The sequence below is a fragment of the Camelus dromedarius genome, chromosome 21, assembly GCF_036321535.1.
Source record: "Camelus dromedarius isolate mCamDro1 chromosome 21, mCamDro1.pat, whole genome shotgun sequence".
Classification (NCBI taxonomy): Eukaryota; Metazoa; Chordata; class Mammalia; order Artiodactyla; family Camelidae; genus Camelus; species Camelus dromedarius.
This window is the reverse complement of record NC_087456.1, coordinates 30551033-30576855: the sequence shown is the minus strand read 5'-3', so window position 1 is coordinate 30576855 and position 25823 is coordinate 30551033. Positions and strand designations below refer to the sequence as shown.

The 25823-nt window shown below is 37.2% G+C and overlaps 1 long non-coding RNA gene across 1 annotated transcript in view; it reads right to left on the bottom strand.

The window, feature by feature from the left end:
- LOC135318761 (uncharacterized) overlaps positions 1-24007 on the bottom strand; it is a 122683-nt gene extending 98676 nt beyond the window's left edge. The window contains exon 1 of the long non-coding RNA XR_010377081.1: positions 23953-24007. This is a non-coding gene — a long non-coding RNA (uncharacterized LOC135318761). The remainder of the gene's footprint in view (positions 1-23952) is intronic.
- Positions 24008-25823: the final 1816 nt, after the last annotated feature.

Sequence of the window (25823 nt, the reverse complement as noted above, 5' to 3'; positions counted from 1 at the left end):
AAACCTTAGCTGTTCTTGATTTCAGCAGTCATTAAAAATACTTTCATGAAAGAGACAATTTAAAAAACTGTAAAAACTAGATTCTGTTTTTCTAGGCAAAACCAAGACAGTTGTGTATGGTGATAATTTTTCTGAATATTTAATTTTCTTCAAGATACATAGTTTAACCCCCATAATGTATAACCACATAATGCAAACTCATGAACTAACTATACCACAGTTTCAGGTATGATTTTCTCAATGTTCTATAATTTACATCAAACTATACAGATTTCTCAGAAATTGTACATACATGATCTTTGATCCTCTCTGTAATCCTTTGAGATGAACAAGGTAAACATTCAAGCTCAAGTCTATGGACTCTCAATGGCCTTCCCAGGCTTCTCGTTCACAATTCAGGAAAGAAAGTAAATATAGACACAAAGAATGACTGTAAGACTTCCAAAACTCTTGTAAAATTCCACATTTAGCTTTTGTACCAACCGTTACTGTTTAAGCCATTAAGAAAACATCTTTATCTTTTCCAGGGTCGGAAGGGAAGTTGCCTACAGGGTAGATTTTGTCCAGTTCCTCAGATTAGAAAAGGAAAGTAAATTCAATGGCTCATTTAATTTCACTTCTTTCAACAATCACACACTTCCTTTCTCTTTATGAAGCAGCAGCAACTGTTGTATCTGAGCACTGAACTCAGACAGCACTCTCCCTGGTGAAGCTCACCCTTATTTACCTTACCCGAGTCCTGCACTTTCTGGTAGATACTCTTCTCACTTGAGCTTTGACCATATTTTAGAGCAGCTCATGGTCCACTAAACGTGCCATTAATGCCGTCTAGGCATTTAACAGGTGAAGATGATCTGAAAGTTCTTATCTGCTCAGTATTGGCTAGAGGGAAATATAATTCATTCATGACAAATAAATCCATTTTAAAATGCAAGTGATGTCCTTTACTTGCCTATGTTTGCAGAGATCATTAAGACATTATTTTTTGTGATTTATCTTGCCTTTTTAAATTTGCCAGAAATGTGAAGGTATGAAAACAAAAGGTATTCATATGTTATGAGAATATAACCTTAAGAAAATATTTGTTATCAAGGCCAAGTAAGAAACCACCTCAAAGCTCAGTAGATTTTAAACAGTTTCTGCTAACATGTCTGCGGGTCAGCTGGGGCTCGGCTAGGGCAGGCTGGACCTGAGTGTGACTCTGCCTCAGGCTGTGAAGGCTGGTGTGGCCGCCTCTTCATTCTAGGTTTGAGGGGCAGCTGGCTGCTGGGCTTCACACGTCTGTTTTCCTCCTTGGGTGAGCAGGCTACTCAGCCATTTTTTAATTTTACGTCAAGCTGAAATGTCTGAGACTTAAGGCCTGCTCACATTTTACCCACATGCCATCTCCAAAGTAAGCCACGTGTAACCAAGCCCAATGTTGAGACGATAGTGAAGATACAGCCATTATGAGACCACAGCAAAGATGAGGATGCAGACCACAGCTAAGACATGGAAACTACCTAAGTGTCCATCAATGAATAAATGGAATGGAATATTATTCAGCCATAAAAAATAATGTAATTCTGCCATTTGCAACTACATGGATGGACCTAAAAGGTATTATGCTTAGTGACATAAGTCAGACAAAGACAAATACTATATAATATCACTTATATATGGGATCTAAAAAAGCCAAATTCCCAGAAACAGAGAACAGAATGGTGGTTAACAGGGGCTGAAGGGTGGAGGGAGGGAATAGGGAGATATGGGTCATTGGGTATAAACGTCATTATAAGATGAATGAGTTCTGGAGACCTAATGGAGATAACAGTTTACTATATCATACACTTGAAAGTTGCTAAGAGAACATAACTTACATGTTTTCACCCCAAAAAAGAAGTGGTAATTATGTGATATGACGCAGGTGTTAGCTAATGTTATCATGGTAATCATTTTGCAATATATAAGTATTTCAAATCAACATGTTGTACAACTTAAACTACACAATGTTATATGCCAATTATCTCTCAATAAATCTGGAAAAAATTAACATAAAGGTAGAAAAATATTCACACATACACCAAGATATAGATGCAGAGACGGGCAAACATTTAATCATTAACAAAAATGTTATGCTTACATGCATATTCCTAATAAGAAGTTAAAACATGAGTAATAAAGTCGAAATTATCATGAAATACAAGGTTCAGGTATGTTTAGACTTATTTATCTTTCATTCTATGAAATATTTACAGTGTGAAACAGCTTGAAATTCAGTATAATTATATTTTGTTTATTCTTCTTCAACAACAAAAAAACAAATAAGAGCTACATGCCACAAACAGTATTAATATTTCTTTAAATCTTACTATTTAAGAACTGTGTGAAAATATCTCTTAGGAATTAGTTAAACCTTCACAAAAATGTCATGAGGTAGTTATGGTTATCCCAAATTTATGGAGGAAAAAAAGTAAGATAGAAAGGATAAGTAATGTCTTCAGGATCAAATATACGATTTAAACTCATATACTCTATACCCATGGAGCATACATGCTTGTAAACGTAATTTGTCTACAAGTAAGTACTGTCTGATTTTTCAAGTACTTCCAAACTAATGGCAAATATAAAAACAGGTTTAAAACAGCAATGTTCTCAGAAAATTCAAGAAAAATGTTTTCCAATATTCAATCTAAGGAAATTGCTATTATAAATTCTAGAACAGTTTCATTCCCTGATCAAAAATCAATGCGGTTTTCCCTTAAATTTCATCTCTTTTACTTGTGTTTAGACACCTATTAAAAGGAAACAGAACTAGCATAAACTGTGAAAGCACTTAGATAATATGTGTAAAATACCTTGACTTATCTTCATTTCACCAGTCCACAGCAATATTACGCATATCATTACCAAAAAATATTTATTTAATGTTGATTTTCAACATAAAGATGCATTTTATATTCTATGTGCAGATAAATTTGCTAATAAATTGGATAATATAGTTATATAATTTATCATAGAAAAAAACATACACATAACACATAAAGCATTCTAATGCATCTTGACACCCTCAGGGGACACAACATCAGCCCATAAACACACTCAGCATTTCTGCAGAAGTATAGGAAGAATAAGAAAATATTAAATTCAAATGTTTGGTGTATTCATTCACACAGGAGCACTCTGATCCAAATCATAACTGAACCACTGGCGTGAGTGGACTAATGGACGTATTTTAACTGTCATCAAATTAGTATGAACAATTTCCTGGGACAGGCATTTGTTAATATTCAGTGTGTGGAGTTAATTTCAGTGCGAATTCTATTTTGAATTCAGAATTTCTCATGTCCTCACATCTGTCAAAAAAATCCTGAGTCTCCTAGAATATGATCCAAACTGGCACTAAAAGTTCTCCAAATATGTCCCTGTCGTGGCAAGCCCTGTGCTGAGTCTGCCTACTCAGAGTGCCTTGGTGACGGCACTGAGCGCACCTGGCACCTTCTAGTCACATAATAGCCTGTCCTAGATTCTTTGCAACGACTCTGAGTTTGAGGTGCCAGTGGAACATGCTGATTTTGCCAGGACTCTGAAATCTGTGGGCTCTCCCAAGAACGGAAATGAGACTTAGAAAGGGGGAATCTCCAGACCGTAAGTTAATACACTGCATCCCTGAGGATCCATCCTGAGGCCTCCAAAGACTGAATCTTAAAAATTTCTCAAGAGAAATGAGCAAGTCCAAGCCACTGCTCCACCTTTTACATCATTAATTCTCAACCTATACACCTAAAAGGGCCCTTCTAGATCATGTTCCCTGAGCCACTCAATTGATAGGTGAGAAACAGAGGTTCATAATTTCCAGAAAGCAGCTGAAGTCCACATCTCTTAACTTCCCTTACTGTATCATTAGACTTCTATTTGGAATAGATGCTCAGTTAAATTATTTTTGTTATAATATAATTTTGTTTCATTATTGGAATAAACACATTTTTCCAAAATAGAAGGTATTCAAATGAGTTTAAAAAAAAATCAATGGCATAGAAACATAGTAAAGAACTAACCTCTTGATTCTTCTTGAATATCATTCAGTCCTAAAAGTCTATGGTTTGTCTTCAACATGTAAGCACTTTTTAATTTTTCAAAGTCTATTTCTATTACATCACTGTTATATCCCTTCTGATTGCAACATTCAAGGAAGCTGGGCTTTGGCAGGAAGAAAACAAGCACAACTATAACCAATTTATTTAGCCACGGATTACAAAGTAAATAAAGGTGATATGATGATGACACGGAGCAGAAAATATACTAATAATTGAAGCTGCTTCTCCCTGGCGGCCACGTCCTCTAACCATGTGCATAGCTGCTGCTGATCTTGCTCACCGAGAGAACTTGCCAGAGTTGATAAAACAACATAACTTTTGTTACACGCTGTCATCTGGGCTTAGAACATTCTATCAGAAGAGATGACACTCACAATGTATGTTACATTCACTTAAAGATTTACAAGCATCAGGCTTTCCTGCACCTGAAACCAGTGTAATATCAACACGACCACATTCTCATCCACAAAGAGGTAGCAAAATCAGCCCCTCAGTGTCACAAGACAGTATCTCTGTCCCCATCTTTCCAGTAACCCAGAAAGACATATTCTTTCAGCTCATGACCTGATGCTGGTTTAATTTTCTTTTATATGGGTGGAACTGACAGTGAGTTTTTGTCTAGAGACCTGGATCACAAATTCATTTTTACTGTCCATACCAATAACCTACATTTGAGGAAGATCAAGTAGATGTTATTATCATTTAAAAATAGAAAAGTGAATCCCAAAGAAATAAAGTGATATGCTTAGGGTCAAAGAGCTAGTTGGATACAGCCAAAAAAGTCCCTGATGCCAGCCCAGATGACTTTTCACAACCCAAACTATTGTTTTATTAAGAAACTATAGCTACATATATATTTCTGAGAACCATGGCATTGAAAAAGGCCTACTGAGAAACGAGGATAGAATTCACAAAAAATATATTAGAAAATAAACTATTTGCTAATAGTCATTACCATATTATCTAGTTTGTTTTTCTGTTAAGCAAAGAGAAAGTGATTTCAGATACTTAGATGTAATTGTAAAATCAAAGTTTAATTCTCTGATTCATATGTTTAGTAGTTGCAAGGAATATACGAGAAAAATCTACATTAAAGGGATGAGGATCTTGGTACTGACTGAAATAAAGTATTATATTTATGAAGTGTGATAGTCTATGCAGCGGTTGTCTAGAACTAGAATATTATTCTAAGATGCAAAATAGCAGATTTAAAATAGGAAGAGAGTAAGAACAAATTTAAAACTGACCGCCATCAGTACTGGGGAAAGCCATGTAGTAAAACGGAGACAAGTGGGACAACTGATAATTAAACACAGGACTCTCACATAATACACTGAATTCTACACGACTATGAAACTTTTTAAGAAGGAATTCAGCCTGAGAATAGCTCTGTGTTGCTGAAAGGCAAAGACAGCCACAACCCCTCCTGCTAACAGAGCTCAAGACGAGGCAGGCAAGGCTCAGAGCACAAGACAGCAGGACCCAAAAAAGAAACAGTGTTGTTTTCTCTTGTGACTTCACAGCTAAACATTTAGCTTCTAAATTCCTCAGAGACATTGCTCTATCAATTACCCCTTCTCTCCAGAGCATCTTGAACTCTTCTCTTTTCCCAAGAGCTCACGAACTCTTTTACCTCATAATAAATATTTCCAAATGTCCTTCCGATCTTATAGAGAAGGGAAGGTGAAAGAATGAGCAAAGTGGGAGACCCAAAAAACTCAGACTCAATTTCATGTCCCATTGAACTGTTAAATATCTTCTCTCTTTCCTATCGGGGCAGAGTCTCTTGAAATGATTATCTTTTCTCAAGGAACCCTCTAGCACCTCCAGCTCACTACTGAATCATGGATTTCCCACTCATCAATCCACTGAAATTCTCCTGGCTAATGTCACCAATGGCCTCGGTGCTAAGTCCGTAGCATACAAATGAATCCTCAAACTCTTTGACTTCCCTAAAATATGTTGACACTTTGCTGGTTGGGGCTTACTTGTAATATGAATTTATTCCATCCTACATTACCTGTCGGGTTTAGGGATGCTGTTTACGGTCTGCTAGTGAGATGTACTTACTTAAATTTAGAAAGCAGAAGCAAATTGAGCTTCTGCCTCTGGCAGTGGCCCATGGGAATCTGGAAAACATGGATATTTGCAGAGAGAGGCCAGACCCCATGGTTCTCTGCCATTTTAGGGTTGTGCCGGTTTAGGATTGTGCAGCAGCTCTGACTGCAGCTGAGGTTTTCTGCAGCTTTCTAAATTCTCAGTGTCAGCAGCAACTTCCTGGTACTTTGCATGCAGATTGCAGTGGCATGACTTAAAGAACTGTTGGCAGCCGCACCCAACTTCTGTTCCTTCTGTTCCTCCAGCCTGTCCAGCAAGTTAGTAAGCACGTCTTTCCTTCTACTATACTTATTGATGTAAATACATAGAGTGGTTTATCATTTCCAACCCTAAACTTTGATTATACAGTGTTTTCTTACCAAGAGTGGTTCTAGAAAATATGCCTTCAATGATGGGAATCTGAGACCAGTTGTCATCTATTTTATCTTTACAAACATGGTATAACAAAATACGAGATGCACATTTTGATCCTTCAAGTTACAACATTGTATGTATGTAGATTATACGCAGATTATAATATAAATTGAATTCTTATTATCAGATTGCTTATACAAAATGTAGGGGACAGACTGAGAAATGGATCTAACAATAGGAATGTTGTTTCTGGTGGATTCCAGGTACCCCGGGCCAGAAACTCCAGTGAGCCTTTTTTTTGCAAAACAGCAGCAGCCCTCTTCTTGAGTTTCAGGAGGGCACCTCTCCCTGGCTTGAGGACCTTCTAATGACTGCACACTCACACTCAGTGATCCACCTCACTACAACTCTAGTACATGCATCTATACCTGTATTTTTAATCTCCAGAGACTTGCACTGCATCATCACAATGAAGAATCTCTCAACCAGGCCCCAGCCTGAACCCCTTTTTATTCCCAGCTATCTCAATAACGAAGGCGGCCCAGCTCCCTAAGTAAGAGCTCTACGTCACTAAGAAAATATTAACCTGTGAGTCTTCCCAGCTTACCCTCAGAGACTCACAGTCATTCACCCAGATGCTGAGTACTGAGAAGGAAAAAGTGTACACTTTTTGAGAACTTTATTCTTTGTTCTCTGGCTTTGAACTGTTACTAATCAATCACAGGAGACCAAAGGAAGAAAAAAAGTTTGTACCATAGACAGCTAACCGGCAGAAAACGCTCATGTTCTCCTATGCATCGTGTATTTCAGGTTTCAGTTGGTACAACAGGATTAGTTCTATCCGCTAGAACCAATATGTCTCCTCTATCCTTCTCGTCCTCTGCCACAACATTCTCCAAGATCCTGGGTGCCAGGCCTCATGGCTTTGAGATTGTTGAGAACCACATGAATGAAACCTGCCTGTGATGTAAACATGTCTTATCATATTAAGCCATTGATAACTCTGGATTAAATGCTAACACAGCACAGCCTATTCTACAATAATACAGAAATTGTTTTATGCAAGGGTTATTACTATAACAACAATGGCCAACACCCCCTGCTAATATCTCTGATATTGGCTTAGTGACATAGTGGATAATAAGGAACCATATCTGAAGCTAGAAAGATGGAGATCTGGTGCATGTGATAGCAAGCCATTTGGTAAAGTGCTACCTGTAATAACTGTGAAGGCAAATTTCTGCCTGATAAACTTGTAGCTCCAGCAAAGAAAAGGATAAAAAATAATAATACTCATAGAGTATGGTGGTTGAGAAAGCCTGTGTTTACCACATTATTACAAGAAAGAGTTGATCCAAGAAAAGTTGGCAGGATTTCAAAGCAGAAATAAAATTACTTTTACAGAACCCTCCTATGCTGTTGGAGGGCTTGTAATTTGGTGCAGCCATTGTAAAAAAAAAAAAAACGCTATGGAGATTCTTTTAAAAAATAAAAATAGACTTACTCTATGATCCAGCAATCCCATTTTTTGACATATATTCAGAAGAAACTCTAATTTGAAAGACACCTGCACCCCAGTGTTCACAGCAGCACTAGTTACAATAGCCTAGACATGGAAGCAACCCAAATGTCCATCGACAGATAACTGGATAAAGAAGTTGTGGTATATTTATACAACAGAATACTACTCAGCCATAAAAACGAATAAAATAATGCCATTTGCAGCAACATGGATGGGCCTGGAGAGTGTCATACTTAGTGATGTAAACCAGAAAGAGAGAGAAAAATATCATATGATATCACTCATATGTGAAATCTAAAAAAAATGACACAAATGAACTTCTTTACAAAACAGACACATATTCACAGACATAGAAGACAGACTTGTGCTTACCATGTGGGGGGAAGGATGGGGTGAAGGGATAAATTGGGAGCTTGGGATTTGTAGATACCAACTACTATATATAAAATAGATAAACAACAAGGGCCTACTGGCTAGCACAGGGAACTATATTCAATACTTTGTAATAGACTATAATGAAAAAGAGTATGAAAAGGAATATATATATATATATATATATAACTGAATCACTGTGCTATATGCCAGAAATTAACATAACACTGTAAACCAACTGTACTTCAATTTTTGAAAAATTCACAAACTATGAAAAAGTTTTTAAAAACTGTCCTTACAAAGTTGTAAAAGCAGACTATTGCTAGATTCCAACAGTAAGAAATACAATTCAAAAATACTTTTATCAATAAAGGCACAGTAAAATTTCTCTTGTCAGTGTTAAGATTAATGTAGCTGTACTCCCTTACTTTTCCAGATAGTCACAAGGTAGTTGCTTTTAAGTTGACAAAAAAAAAAAAAGTTATAGAGTTAAGAAGGCAGAAAAATAAGGAGTGGAGAACTATGCCATCAAAATGGTCACTGGCGTGTGGGACTGACCCAAAATAAATGTATGAACGGCTTCAAAAATTTTTGCAGGGAATGTATTTCCAAAGAAATCATAGCCTTTACTTAAGATTTTTGACTGCTTGGGATTTAAAACAACTCTTTTAGAACTTCAAATTTCAAGAGCAGTAAATAACTGTCTTCCTAAAGCTCAAGGACAGATAGAGTTGAAAAAGTAAAATAGTCTTAATTGTAAGAGTGGATGAACTTTAGAGAAAGCTGTCATCCTAAATAAGTCTCTTTTGTCCAAGTCAGGACCACAGTAAACAGTGAGTAGAAGGAACCCTGACCCTTAGGATGGGAACGTACACTTGAGAATTCAGGAGGTCCACATCTCCTTAAACTCTCTGTGCCCAAAGAAGTGGTCCGGCCCCCAACCCCTGCTCGCTTGTTGGCTAAGTAGCTGTCTCTCTTGCTTCGAGCGTGAACAATACTTACATAAAACCAGTGCCTTACAAGGGACTGCCTTTGCCCTCCTCTATGTCTGCCTCTGCTTCCCCTCCAGGCCACCAGACCTGTCATTAGGGTCAAATTGTAACCTGACTCAACTTGGAAAATGCTCACCCAACTAAGCTGACTGAGCCCTGATAAGTACAACATCTGGGTTTTTTTCTCTGAGAATCAAACCAGTATATACAACTCTTTACTAGAATTCTTCACTTCCATATCCCAGAAATGCTCAAATTCAGCACATCTGAAAGCGAATTCATTTTCCCCTTATGCGATCTCCTTAGGAATACTGATCAGAACATGGTACTTTTTTCCCACTTAATTATACTTTAATTAGGGTTTCACCAGTCATTGATACTCAGCGTATCACTTTTAAAAGAGAACTCTGAGCCCAGACAATTTGAGTTCAAATCCCAGCTCCCATGTCTTTTAGTCTCAGCTTTATCTATATAATAACTACTATGAAAATTAAATATAAATATATCTAAGTGCTTTTAACTATGCCTGTAACATATAGGTGTTCAATAAATGTTAACTATGTTTGTTATCACTTAACACAGGTAACTTAAAATTTATATCAGAACCCTGGTTATATTGATTATAGTTTACTGGATATTTAATCATGCTTTAGTTAATTACATAATAAAGTAATCTGAAATTAACAGGAAGCACATTAACTAATGGTGAAATAATTAAGACATATCCCTTAAATCATGATGACTATTAAAATGCTTATTCACATTATTACTATTTAACATTTTCTTAATAAATGCTTGACCCTGAAATGAATAATGCAAAGAGGATGAGGTGGGGAAAAGGTACATATTGGAAATAAAAAAGGCAAAACTAACACTATTTGTAGATCATGTAATTATTTATATAAAGTAAACAAAAATAGCTAGAAAATGTAAAAAAAATGAGATTATATTAAAGTAATTAATTACAAGTTTTAAAACTAAAGTTTTATATATACAAGGAATATTCAAGTAGAAAAATAGGATGAGAACTCTAAAGCAGAATTATGCTACTACAAGAAGTTATTTTATTTGAGTAGAAAAAGTGGGTATTTTTATAAAAGATGTTGATACAAATGATTAATTTACTGTAAAGAGAAACATCAAAAACACTGAACTAATTTTAAAATCAAATGTTTTAGTAAAAATACAGGTTATACATAATATATATATACATATGGAAATAAGTCAATCTTGACTAGCAAATGACCTAAGAATAACATTGAAAGTGTGAACTAAGAAAACATAAAAATCAATAATTTCAAATACACATTAAAATTTGTTGTCACATGCAATACAGATGATGTTAAATAACACATCATCTATGGCACATGTTTCAGTGTCAACACTAATAATTCAGATCTCTTAAAGATTAATAAGAAACAGGAGGATACTCAAGTAAAAGTTACAAGTAATTAACAAATACACATAAAACTTAGACAAAAATATTACTGAAACACAGAACTGGAAAAGTGTGAGGAAATAGCTATTACTTAATTGCACTGAGAGGAGTATCAGTACAAGAGGGTTTCTAAGCAGAATTTTTGCTGATATGCTTTATAGCCTAAGTATACAAAAATCCTTAGGACTCAAAAGTATTAACTGCTTTTAAAGATTACCATTTTCTGGCCATACTGCCCAAAGCAATCTACAGATTTAATGCAATCTCTATCAAATCACCGAGGACATTTTTCACAGAACTAGAACAAATAATCCTAAAATTTATATGGAATCACAGAAGACCCAGAATTGCCAAAGCAACATTGAAGAAAAAGAATGAAGCTGAAGGAATAACCCTCCCAGACTTCAGACAATACTACAGAGCTACAGTAATCAAAACAGCATGGTACTGGCATAAAAAGACATATGGATCAATAGAATAGAGAGCCCACAAACAAACCCACACACCAACAGTCGAATTAATCAATAAAGGGGGCAGGAATATACAATGGAGAAAAGACAGTCTCTTCAGCAAGTGCTGTTGGGAAAACTGGACAGCAACACGTTAATCAGTGAAGTCAGAACACTCCCTCACTCTGTAGAAAACAAACTCAAAATGACTTAAAGATTTAAATGTAAGACAAGACATGATAAATTTCCTAGAAGAAAACATAGGCAAAAACGTTCTCTGACATAAATCTTAGCCATGTCCTCCTAGGGCAGTCTACTCAGGCAAAAGAAATAAGAGCAAAAATAAATAAATGGGACCTAATTAAACTTATAAGCTTTTGCACAGCAAAAGAAATCATAAGCAAAACAAAATAACAATCTATGGAATGGAAGAAAATATTTGCAAATGATGCGACTGACAAAGGCTTAATTTCCAGAATGTATAAACAGCTCATACAACTTAATAACAAAAAAAGAACTCAATCCAAAAATGGGCTGAAGACCTAAACAAGAAATTCTCCAACGAAGGCATACAAATGGCCAATAGGCATGTGAAAAACATGCTCAATATCACTAATTATCAGAGAAATGCAAATCAAAACTACAATGAAGTATCACCTCACAACCATCAGAATGACCATAATTCAAAAGTCCACAATGATAAATGCTGGAGAGGGTGTATAGAAAAGGGAACCTTCTTATAGTGCTGGTGCGAATGTAGTTCGGTGCAGTCATTATAAAAAAAACACTATGGAGATTCCTCATAAAGCTAAAAAAGACTTACCGTATGATCCAGCAATTCCACTTCTGGGTATATATCCAGAGGGAACTCTAATTTGAAAAGATACACGCAAACCAATGTTCAGAGCAGAGCTATATACAATAGCTAAGACGTGAAAACAACGTATATGTCCATCAACTGGATGAAGAAGTTGTGATGTACTTATACAAAGGAATACTACTCAACCATAAAAAAGAATACAATAATGCGATTTGCAGCAACATAGGTGGACCTAGAGATCATCATTCTAAGAGATGTAAGCCAGAGAGAGAAAGAAAAACACCATATGATATCACTCATATGTGGAATCTAAAAAGAAAAAAAAAAAGGACACTCATCGACAAAACAGAAACAGACTCGCAGACATAGTAAACAATCTTATGGTTACCGGGGAAAGGGGATGGGAAGGGATAAATTACAGAGTTTGAGATCTACAAATGTTAGCCACTATATATAAAAATAGATTTTAAAAAAAGTTTCTTCTGCATGGCACAGGGAACTATGTTCAATACCTTGTAATAACCTTTAATGAAAACAAATATATGTATGTATATGCATGACTGTAACACTGTGCTGTGTACACCAGAAATTGACACATTGTAACTGACTGAACTCCAATTTAAAAACGTTAGAATATGCAAAACAAAATAAATACACAAAGATTACCATTTTCTCCTGAAATGGAATAGACAGCAGCCATTGAAATAATTATGTCGAACTACCTTTAAAAATAAAAGAGTACTTTTCACATCACACTAGTTAATTAAAAATCACATTCTAGTGAACTATATATAGGCAGAGTATAAACACATTTTTGTGGGGAAAAAAATATATGCATATAGAGAGAAGTCTTAAAAAACCTTCCCCAGCAGTCTAAACTTATTTGTCTATGGTGACAAAATTATTATTTATGTTACGCATTTCTTTATATTTACATCGGTCTTTTCTAATTTGTTTTGCATAGTGGACCCATTTCACATGGATTAAATTAAACTAAATTCTACAGTAAATAATTTTTATAGTATTTCCTCAGTCATTCTTACTTACACAGTACATTCTTACATCTTTTCATTGTATTGTAAACTCCTTGGATAAACAATTCTATTATTATTATTATTATTATTATTATTATTATTAATAAATGTTTCACAGATTGGGCACATTGGAAACTGTGATAAAAGTTACAGTTCCCAGTGTAAGAAGTACCTCTTTTATGTTTTCATTAAAAATGACTTATTCCTGCCTGAATGTGACACAATTTGTCTTTAAAGAAACCTAGCATTAAAAAAGCAACTTGAATGTATTTTTTTAAAAACTTCAGAGGACATTTTTCTATGTAATTCAGCATTTGGCCATCTATAAAACCACTGCCTTCCCGACTGTTGATTACATACTTCAATACTGGGCTAAATTACCAAGTGGGGTAATGATCATCACAAGAACTGTGAATGCCATGACTGGCAGAATCTATTTCCTATTAGTCTCTGAGTTTCATGACCTCCTACACTGCCTAACACCTAGCTAACACTTATTAAATTATTTGTTGAATAAATAAGGACTTCATGATTTTTGCAAGAACAATACCGTCACGGTTCATCTGCTAGTTCGTAATGCGGATCGCGGACTGGTACTTCAAATGGTTTCAAAGCTGCATTTTCAGAAAAAGCCATAATTAGGATATTCAGTGTGAAGTTACTAAAAATGTTTGTTTTTCTTTAAAGGAAGGGTATTTTTATTAAAAAAAAAAACACCAATCCCTACAGTTCTGGTGACAGGAAGCGTATCAAAAAACAACAACTAAAGTTATCTTAGTCAGCTTAACCAGGGTGACTCAGAGAACACCCTCAGTGCTCTCGTTAGAGGTACCACACAGATCCTCTCTACACTGCGTCTCCAATGGCTTTCCAGTACCTGTTTAAATTAATCTGTGTGACACCATACCCAGGCATGTCATTGACATAATTTGGGCTTCAGGGCTGTAAATGATGTGCACCTCAGTCCTGAACCGTGGAGGACATTCTGACCTCACTTTATGTAGGTTAGGTATTTTCCCCTCCAATGCAATATTTTAAAATGCTCTTCCAATTCACATCTCCATCACTTCTATCACATATTAAACTGCACCGTATAATTAGCAGTGGGTTTATTATAGAAAACAAGTTATTATTTTAATAGAACATTTTTCCAGTGGACCCCGTTGGTTCTCTTCCCCCTACCCCCATCCCCTTGGATGGCTTTATTCCTTTGATAACTATAAGTTTCAAAAGCTAAAGCTCTAACCTGTTCTTAGAAACAATGAACAGTACATATATGAAAATTTTAAAAATATGTGCAGTATATTGTATTTATATTTTTACATGCAATATATTATACATGTGCAGTCAAACTGTACCAATTTAACCTAATAAAATTGAAAACAAAAAAAAAAGAAATGCTATATTTTAATATTTTAATGATATCTAAGAGATATCCAGGTTCAATGTTCTCAATGTACCTTAGAAATCATAGCAAAAGATATGAATTTGTCAATCATCAGCTTGTCAATGGTATGTAAAGATGTAAAGTGATAATCACTTCGGAAGAAAAATTTGGAAAATGGGGACATGTTTGAGCCCATATTCAGGCCAACATATAGAGAAGGAGTCAGCAAAGAATTTTGGAAATACTGGCCAGAGAGATGAAAAGAAATACATGGTTATGGGATGTCAGAGGAGACAAGGAAAGGAAATCTTTAAGAAAATAAAAGCAGAACATAGTGTAGGGTGAGGCTAGAAATGTCCTTGGTTTACTAACACAGAAACTGTTAATTACCATAAGATGATGAGTTCATGGCAAAAGACAAACTGCAGTGGTTGATGAATAGGAAGGCATGAAGGGAAGGAGAGCCATGCAGTGGCAGCTGAAAGGGTATGTGGTTTTAGGAGAGGTTTTTAGATGTTTTGACTTTGCCTTTGATTTTGTTTGGTTTAGTGAAAGTAATCAAGCATTAATCTACACTCTGGTGATTTTTCCAACACAGTCTTTTCCTCAACCTCAACTCCTGAAATTGATACCTTATCCCTCAGCCAGACCTGAAATGCCTTACCCTCTCCCCGATAAGGCTCTTCAATTCCTTATCTAAAAAGTTCCTAAGTTATAACAGGAAGCCATAGGCCATAAATAATTTTCACAGAATTCATTCATTCTTTAAAAATGTTTCAGTTCTGTGATACTACAGTGCAGCAAGGGGCACAGGGAGGGGTTGGGGCGTCAAGAGGTCTATCAAATTGCTCTTACGCTCAGGAGCTCAGAGAGAAAAATACATAAATCAAAAATTGTAATATAATATACATAAAATAGATAAACAAGTTTATGCTGTAGAGCACAGGGAACTATATTCAGTATCTTGTAGTAACCTATGGTGAAAAAGAATATGAAAATGAATGCATGTATGTTCCCATATGACTGAAGTATCGTGCTGGACACCAGAAATTGGCAACATTGTAAACTGGTTATATTTCTATAAAAATACATTTTTAAAAGTTGCAATAAAATCTAAGCACCAATAGTAGCATATTAAAGTTTTTAAGGACGTGCAATTTTTCTTGGAGTTTCAGCAAAGGTTCACCAATGCGGGCACATCCTTGACAGAACAGGACTGAGCCACAGAGAGAGCACAGGGGGAGATCCCTGCCAGAGGGAGTGGCAGCGGTACCGGGACGTCTACACGAAAGAGCAGAGCGTACTCATAAATTCTGGATTAAAAGGCCTGGAAACTAAGGTTGCAGTTTGGAGGTTGGAAAGTGAAACTGAGACCAAATATGAAAAACCTTAACAGCTAAAAATAACGAATCTGACTGGCAGGTGAGTTGCGTAGAAGTTTGTCTGAAGAGGGAGTAAAGGTACGAGGAGGATCAGTGTTGTGTTTCTGCCCCACATCTAAAGTTCTAAGCAGAGGAGTAGAACGGCCACGCATTCAGTTTAGAAAGGTAATTCTGACAGCAGAGCTGAGAATGTATTATGAGGTGAGAAGACTGAAGGCAAAAGACTAGGAGTTCATTTTATCAAGTAGATAATGAAGGCTCAAAGCATTGGCAGTGGGAATGAGGAGGAAGGTGACATTTGAGAGATATTTATGAACTAGATTGAACAGACCTGTGTGACAAATGAATAAGATGGTGAGAGTGAGAGAAGTTGAGAATTCAGTAAAATTTAAGAACCATCCATCTGTGAGACTGATGCTCGATGTTTTCACACACGTGATCTCACGCATGTCCTGGTGCCTCTGTGATGTACAGGTTATCATCCTCACTTTGCAGGTGAGCACACCGAGGTCTGGGAAGGGAAGCTCATTTGCTCAAGATTTTATGGTCCACAACTGCCAGAATCAGTACTTGAACCCCACTGTTTCATTCCCCTCTACCTAGCTTGGTTCTTCTTTCTACTTTGAACTTCCTGACTTTCTCAAGGGCTACAAACCCGGATGGCTAAATAACACTGAAAGAGTAGTTCAATATATTTTAAGGAATAAAAACATGTCTATAGACTCCAAAGATGACTGAGTGCTTTGTTAGTAACTCACATCTGTACAGTGGATGGCAGTACTCAAAACACTAACACGCAGATTACCTCATGTGAGCCTCTGCACAGCCCGGTGGTTAAGTGAGGCAGAGGCTGGCTGAGGACACCGCTCCCTGACCTACTTCTCAGCTCCTTCATCTCCATCACGCCTCCCCTGTTTTAGTCCATCACCCTTGGATGTTGACATTTGAATGACAAAGAGCTTCACAATTTTCACGGAATTATCAAATCTGAGAGCTGGACAGAGACTTAGAAGGTATCAAGTCCAAACCCCTCATTATAGTTGAAGAAAATTTGACCTGCTGAAAAAAATGATTCACCTAGATTCACAAACCGAACTCAAATTTTCAAATCTGAATCCCTTTTCATAAAAAGTATCCCTTTTTATAGTGAGCTGTCTCATTAAAATTATTCCTTCTTTTGCTTTTAATAGCATTGCTAATCAATTCTAGAATTTTTCCTGTTGAAGATATGTCTCTTAAAAAGGGGGCAAGCTTATTTTAGTAAAAGAAATTAAATGTTTTCATTTTGAGAGTAAAACTATTTTTTCCCCAAAACACAGCATTATCATTTTGTTCCATAAAAAATGTGGGTACTGCCTAGTAACCTGCTAAGGATTTGAAATACACTAATAACTAACAAGTGATTATCATCCAAGCCCAAGAAAATACCAATTAGTCTATAAACCCACATTGGTTGCTGGGGTAATTATACTTATTTGCATCTTTCCCTGTTTACACATTTGACTTAGCTTTTTGAAATTAGCTCAGTTTAAGTTTATTGTTTGAGATGGTCTGCACACACATCTAACTAAATTACAACTTTTGAAGCTTTCTCATTTTAAACTAGATAAAGCATTAACAAGGTAGATAAACTAATGAGGACCAACATACACAGCATCTAACAGAATGATTTCATTTCTCCTGAACAAAAGTTTAGTAGAAAATGTATATCGATTTAACCCAGTTGCTTATTTAAATGTACGAGTTTGTCAGCTCTAGTTATATTTACAGTAAAATAACTTTCTAGGCTGTAGTTTCGATGGGAATATTTCCATTTGTAATTAGATATTACTAAAGTTTGCATTTGTTTTTATTCAGCATTGTTGATCACTTCAGGGAAATATGCCCTTTTTATACCGGTAAATTAAGGAAATAAATGATTTTAGGAGCAATCTTTCTCCCATCCTCCACTCATTCAGCAAGAGTCTCATTAAAGCAGTTCTGCTGATTGGTGAGAGAACACCAACGCCACTGTACTAAGGATCTAAAATATTAATTTGAATTTTGAAAAAAGGATTTCATACACGAACTACCCAATTAAACTGTCTCATTACAGACTGGATATTTTTTATGCAAGGATCAAAGTGACAGTCACTAGCAGCTAGGTGAGTACAGAAATAGTATTCCGCAAAACCAGAGCAATAATGATGTAGAAAACCAGAGGGCAAGAGAGTGAAAAGGTCTAAAGCAGCTCAAGAAGGTTTGTTTTCAGTCTCATTTTAGATTTCAACAGGACTCAGTACGTGTATGAATTTCTTTCACAAACAGCCTTTTTCTGAGTGAAACTGACTTATGTGAATAGTTGTCAGATGTGACATTTTCTGCCATTTTGCAAAAGTGGAAATTGCTCACTAGGGATGGAAGAATCCTTGGTAAGTTAAAGCTCAGAAATCGGTGTGTTAGAATCAGGCCTTCGATGCATGTCTTGGGAGAATTAGTTTAAGGATGTCTGAGAACTTTTCCTTCTCATGAAATAGGAAGATTAAAAAAGTTTCTAAACATCTTTTCCCCTATCTTAGGTGACACACATATTTAAGCAGCTTTTCTCATTTATTTCTAGGAAGTAGGCCATCTAAACTACACAGCTGCTCTATCTTCCTGCAGCAGTAAACAGGTTCTTCTAATCACCTTTGATTGCCTAAGTTTGCTGAAAAGAGATTATTTCTTTTCATTTACAACACACCATTTCTGGTCTGTGTTTTTATTACTTTACAAACTCTTTAAAATATTGATCTATCTTCATAAACTAGGATTTCAGATTAGCAACACCATAAAACATGTAATCTACTCCACTATCAACTAGTAAGTGAAAATTGTGACTAAATTTATATAATAATGTCCTTCTGACAATATATAATTATGATTAAAACTTAATACTTAAGGATGATCATTGCTATACTATTCATAACACAGAGGGAACACAAAGGTTAATGAAAAACATTAGCTGAAGTTAAGTATTCATATACAATAGACTATCATACAGTCATTGAAGATGATTAAATACAATTTAAAGCAAAATTAGTTGCAAAATTTGTATATTCTGTGACTTCAAATAATTAGAGAAACAAAATATATAAGAAAAATTTAGAAGAAAGCATGCCAAAAATGTAGTAGTATTCACTGCTAAGGGGTGGGATTATGAGTGATTTTTATGTTTCTTTCTGTATTATGGAATGATTATAATCCCTTGAAAATCAATCAGAAGTCATAAGAAGTTTTTAAATAATGAAAAAGGAAAATTCAAATATAACCCCCCTCCCAAAATCAATGCCTGACTTTCCTTTTCATTTTCTGATTCAGACTCACAGCTTTAGATAACATCTATAGACCAATAAATGTCCAGTTAGAGCCATCTCTGAAATCCAGACAACCAATCTGGCACCTCAACTTGCATACAGAACAGACATCTGATATGCAACAAACACAGACCTGAGCTCCTGGTATCCCCTCCACAAAGCCTTTCTCAGTTAATGTCAACTCAGTTCTTCCAGCTGCTCCAGCCAAAATATTGGAGTCACTTGTTTCTACACGTTTTTCATATTATTAACCCAGCCTATCAGCAAACGTTCACTGCTCTATTGTTAACATATAATGAGGATATGAAACCTCCACACCATTCTCAAACCACCATGGATTATAATCTAATAAATTTCCATTGATTTTTGTCTTTGCTCCCTTTACTCTAATCTGAACACAGTAGCCAGAGTGATGACATAAAGTGTAACTCAGTTCATATCAATGAATGAAATGTCTAACCATGTCGCTGAGTAGAGCCCAACTTCTTACCGTAACCCATAGGACCCTACCTACATAAACGTGGCCTCTAGTTATCCTTATGACTTTGTATCCCACAACTCTGTCTCATTCACCCCTACACAAGACACAGTGGCCCCCCTGCTATTCCAATAACTGGTAGACATGCTCCTTAAAGAGCTTCACTGACTAGTCCTTGTACCTGGAACTTTATACCCACAAGGTGATGGTCAGTATTATGTATCAGCTTGGTGGGGCTACACTTCCCAGTTAGCCAAACACTAATCTACATGATGCTGTGAGTGTATTTTATAGAGGTAATTAAAGTCCATAACCAGCTAACTTTAAGGAAGATTATTCTAGGTCACCTGAGTGGTCCTGATTCAACCAGTGCAAAGACGTTAAAAGCAGAGCTAAGATCACCCAGAAGAAGAAAATCTGGCTGTGGAGAGCAGCTTCAGCTCATGCACAGAAGTTGCAGACTGACCTTTCTAATGATCTGCCATACTGATTCCAGCTTTTCCTAGTCAGGCTCCACAATGACATATACCAATTCCTTCCAATAAGTATTTTAATACCTATCTCCTTCTGGTCTTTTTCTCTGGTTGAACACTGATTCACCAATTATCCACATAGGTATCACTCCTTTCATGTTTTTACTTAAAATATACCTTTTACTAAGATCTTGGCCACTCTTTGTTATATTTAACCTTCCCTTCCTCTGCTTTATCGTGATTCTTATCACGTCACTATTCATAATAAATGGTTTATTTTTCTTATGTCTGATTGCTCCACTAGAATATATACTCTGTGAGATGGAGATTTGTCTATCTGATTTGTTTCCATGGCATTTCTGTTACTTACAATGGTACCAAACATATAATAGTTGCTTAATAAATATTCCCTTAATGAATAAATCATGACAATGAATTTATACTTGATTACTCATTTCCACAGGTAGATTTTTTAAGTTTGCTTTCAGTCAATACACACTGTCACATTTTTCTGCTTTGTATCATGTATGCTTAGTAATACAGTCTCTATCTGTATGTTTGGTCATCCTGTATGAGGTAGTATTAAGGGCCATTTAAGTAGGTGACAGAGGCCAGGATTATTCCCTAATTTTCCTGGATCTGAATTAACTTCCTAAAGACTGCTCCTCTATTGTGAACAAAGTTGCTGTGGTGAGTACATAACACTACATGGGGCATTTTATGTAGTACCAAATGTTATTTTAAAAGTACTAATAATTTAGGGATATTTATAAATATTTAATTCAATAATTAATCTCATAGTATAACTCATAGCAGGCTAGTTTAAAATTGGATAGATATGCCATCTATTATAAAATTTATAATATGTCCGCTATGAATAAAAATACACTAAGTACTCGAAGTTCACAGTTGAACATATTTTTAATATAAGCTTTGAGATTATTAATACAAACGCTTTCTATTTTAAAGCTTTCCATTAAATGTGGCTTGTGTGGACAAAATGTTTTGTATGAATCCTAGCAAAAGAGTTTTATTCACAAGATCTATACTGGAATAATGGAAACAATGCCAAGTCAGAGTGTCACCATCTGCTGAACCATCTTCTTCTCTATTGTTATCTGATGAGACTTTGACCATTGTCAAATCACCTTCATTTCACCATCTTATATTATTTCCATCATTTCCCTATGAATCAATTTCTGTCTTTCTCTCCCTTCCCCCCCACCCCTTTCACTCACACACACACACACATACAGAGGCACGTAATACCAAGTCACAATTTTGCATATATGATTATAACACTTGCTCTAGGCCAGAAAAAAACAATCATGAGCCTAATTCAGCTTAATGGCAGAATTTATAAATACATCTCACATCCCGATAATGGTTAAGTGTTATTTTGCAAGCACAAGTAGTTTCTGTGATTACTGTAACTCTAGCCTGGAAACAAAAATCAGAAGTGCTTTAGATGTTCTAATTCCAGACAGTAATACTGGGAAATATGTTTGTGAAACAAGATATTCTAAATTATGGAGGAATTTTTATATGTAACTCACAATCAAATTTTGAAGTAAACGTTAAGATTGCACTTCCTAAACATGCATAGGGAAAAAATGTGAAATTACTCAAACTAAGCTATAATTCAAAATCCTCCCCAGATTTAGGGTCAATAAAATAAACCCTAGACAACAGCAGGACAAAATATACAATGGCAAAATACAGACTTCTTGGCCCAGCCCTAACTTAATTGACTGCTTTTTGACAGCAGAGAAATGCTTGCTGGAGCACTTTTCTTGAAAGTCTCTAAAATAACCCAAGTTTTGTTGTGTAACATTCAGTTTATTATGCTTTGAATTAGTTTAAAAAGAATATTTTATATTAATATTAAGAGAACTTCTTTTCCTTCTTTTAAGACCTAGAACCACCTCCTAGTTACACGTCCTCTGCTCAACAAATCCACACCCTTGGAGGCGAGGTTAGAATCTGAATGGTCAGAGCTTAAGGCATCAATCAGTTTGCACTCACAACTGAATGGCATGACTGGTTTTAAAAGAAGAATAAAATGATGGTAATATGTGGAAGGGCCCTCTCAAGGCCCTGTCATCCTTCTCAGTGTGGGCATCCCACAAAATGCAGGGCAACACATAGGTTATCTGGCGCAGCACGGAGGAGAGAGTAAAAAGGCCATCCCTGCTCTTGAAACCTAAATCTGACAAGAATATTTAAGCAGACGAATACACCTGCAATTCATCTCCTATCTGATGCTGTTATCTAATGTTTTCTGTACCAGGGACAGGTGGGATGGTCAAGACACAATTCACATATTCCTCACTGCAAGGAACTAATAGTAACATTCAAATTTTAACCTTATCCATTTACAGTAATTTCAAACACTAAGGGTATTTCTCTAACCTTACTATATTGGTTAGCTATCTTGCCAATTTTGAAGACAGATCTGTTACATATATTTTTTTAACATGGATTTTTTAAAAATTTAAATTATAGTAGAGTTCATATCATAAATATCATTTTACATTTTAATATAATGCATTTAAAAAATTTTTAAGCCCATTTATCTCCTTAAACATATGTTATGGCAAAAGAGGCCAGAGTCCCTTAGAGTTATCAGTCCTTTCAAAGGCCAGGCTATAAAGATAATGGTGACATAAAAATCAGAGGTGTCATAGAAAGTTTAGTGGGCTCAAATTTACTACTGGGAATTCTAAAGTAGAACTGTAACTCCTCTTTCTGAGTTACGGACAGAGAACTAAAAATATACCTTCTAGATAAAGGACAAATGTTTAAAGCTGACTAGAAAGGCTTTGCATGATACTGTAGCCCACTGGTTAAAAACCGCCGAGCTCCTCTTCCAGAGAATATGAGATAGTGTTACGCAGTGTATAATCGGAAATACATTCTCATTTACACTCCAAGAAGGAAGTTTATTCTCACATTCAAAGGAATTTGAAAATGGCACCACCAGTGAGCTGGCTCTGGTGATAACACAGATCCGGGGTCCTCGGGTGAGATAAAGAGACAGCGCTGCAGCTTCCAGTGGCCCTGACACTGAATAAATCCAGCGAGCAGGAAGTGGTCTCTAAGAACCCGAGTGACTTAGAAGTACATTGAAGAGAAAAAGAAAATTCAGACAAATACAAATTAGACAGAGTGAAAAGGACCTCCGGTTAAAGCAAATGGTACTTCGCCCTCGTGCAGAGTCGGCTGTGAAAAGCGCAAGCCCGGGAGCCACGCGGCTCGGGTTCTGATTCGGGCGATGACATCTGATAATTGTATCAGCCCAGGTCCCAGCAGGAATCAGAAAGCAGGCGCTAAAGGGTCTCACTGAAGGGAGTTTAGAGGAAGGGTTACTTTCAGGCGTGCAGGCCAGGTTAACCAGCGAAGACGGCAAGGCGCCGCTGGGCGAGCAACAACGGAGAGCAGTTACCGCCTCAAACCCGAAGGGAAAGCTGGACAACCCAATGCAAGATGTTACCAAAGCCCAGCCAAGTCTGCAGACGTCACAAGCAGGCAGGGAGAGGCGCTCTGGAAGCACGTGGCCGCTGCCAGACCGACAGCCAAGCGGGACAGGCGGGGGGAGACGCAGCCACCCCGCTGTCTCCTCCCCCCCCCCCCCCCATTTTCCTACCAGTTGTCACCGACAAAGCCCATGAGCAATTCTCAGGAAAGAAAAATTGGATCTGGGTGATAAAATAAAATCTAACCTTCTCCTTTTCCTCGGTGCTCAGTCTGGCTTCTGGCTCTCAGGGTACCCCGGGCGGGAGGAGGACGCGCGCCCCGCCGCGGGCGGCACGACGCCCAGCCCAAGATGGCGCCGGGCCCTGCGCGGGGACGCGCCGCCCGACCCGGTGATCCGGAGCCCGAAGCAGCGCAGCTGTGCCTGCCCCGCGCGCCCCCCGCCCCCTCCCTGCCGCCGAGATGCCTTAAAGCAGCCCTGCCCCGGGCTGTTGGAGAGGGCAGGTCCTTCAGAGCCCCAGCTTGTACCTCCAGTTTTTGATCCAAGAACAAAGCCTTCCATTGCATCTGAACCAAACTCTTCTATTAGCTCAAATGACACTGGGCAGAAGGACACTTGCTGGGGACCGACGTGGGAGGGTCTGTAACAAAGAGACTTTCATCAGTCACAGCAAACTGAAAGCCAGAAGCCAAGAGATTCTGACTGATAACAGTCCATGGCGATTGGTGGCCTGGGCAGAAAAAAAAAAGTGAATCTGGAGGGCGGCTCCTTGTTGGATGCTGGGTAGGGAACAGGGAAGTTCAGTAAGTCTCTGTTTTAAGGAACAATGTAGTGCCTTCACCTGAAAGCAGAGACTTGAATTTAAACCTTCTCACCAGGGAGTCAATCACTTGTTTTCATTTCATCTTCTTCAGGACAAAAGCAGCTGCAGATTATTATTGTACAAATCCCGCAGGCCTGTGTTTCTCTCTCCAGATTTTTCTCATAGTTTATCAGTTGCAGACTAGTGAAATGGCTTTCTTGTAGCGTGTTTTTCGCCGATTGAATTGAGTTTAAATTTGTAAAACTAGATTTTCCTTAAGCGATCCTTTATTTCTAAAATCTTGCCTCTTAAATAGTTTACAGAAAAGCCTTGCATCTTTGCAGAAAAGATAATCTTCAGGCGAGTTGTCTTGAAGAGGGAGAAAACAGAACCCTAACTCTTGAGAACACAAAATTGAGTCTAGGATAAGAAGCCAGAAAAGTAAGAGAAGGTGGACAAATCTCATGAAATCCAGGCCAGTCTGAAGGCTTGTGCCAGTCTGGGTTTAGACACTCATGAAACCTGATGGGTCTTTCCCTGGCCTCTTGGCTTTACTGCTTGCATTTGCTTTCAGTGGTGCTCGCCCAATGCTCTGCTAGTGTTTAGTTCAGTATTAAGACCAATCCTAGTGTTAGGCAGTTAGATAGACATGAGCACCAGGAAAGGGGAGAGAAAGAGGGAGGGGGCAACCCAGAAAATAACAGTACGCCTGCACTCAGGATCAGGGGCTCCAAAAACTTCTACTTCCTCTAAATGCAGGCCAGCAAAGAAGCCAGCTAGAATTGAATGCTGTAGCTGTGCAGTAGAGAGAAGGACCTGGTTTAACTAGACCCAATGCTCATTATACTGTAGTTATCACAGTTTGAGCCCCCTCCTGTAGGTTTCTCTGTATGCATCATAGGTAAGAACATATGTAAAAGAGATGGGTGTGCCTGAGCACAAGGAATGTGAGCTGTCAATCAGCCTGAGCACTCAAAAACCATGAGCTGTCAATCAATCAGTCCATCATGAAAATGCCCCCTAAGCCAGGATATAAGAACAGGAAAAACAAAAGAGCAGCACCATTTTTCCTCTCTCCAATGGACCCGCCCCCAGATCTCAGGGGGCTGTACTGTATTTTACTACCTGTTTATTTCATTAATAAATTCTGTTTATATCACATTCTGTCTCTTGTTAGGAATTCATTTTTTGGTGTAACTAAGAACCAAGGTAACTTTTATTCCCCTCCTCCCAGTAACACTAGGAATGAAAAGAACGCCTTCTCTCACTCTTTTAGAGTTAATGAAATTAGACACTACCATCAGGATGTCAACAAT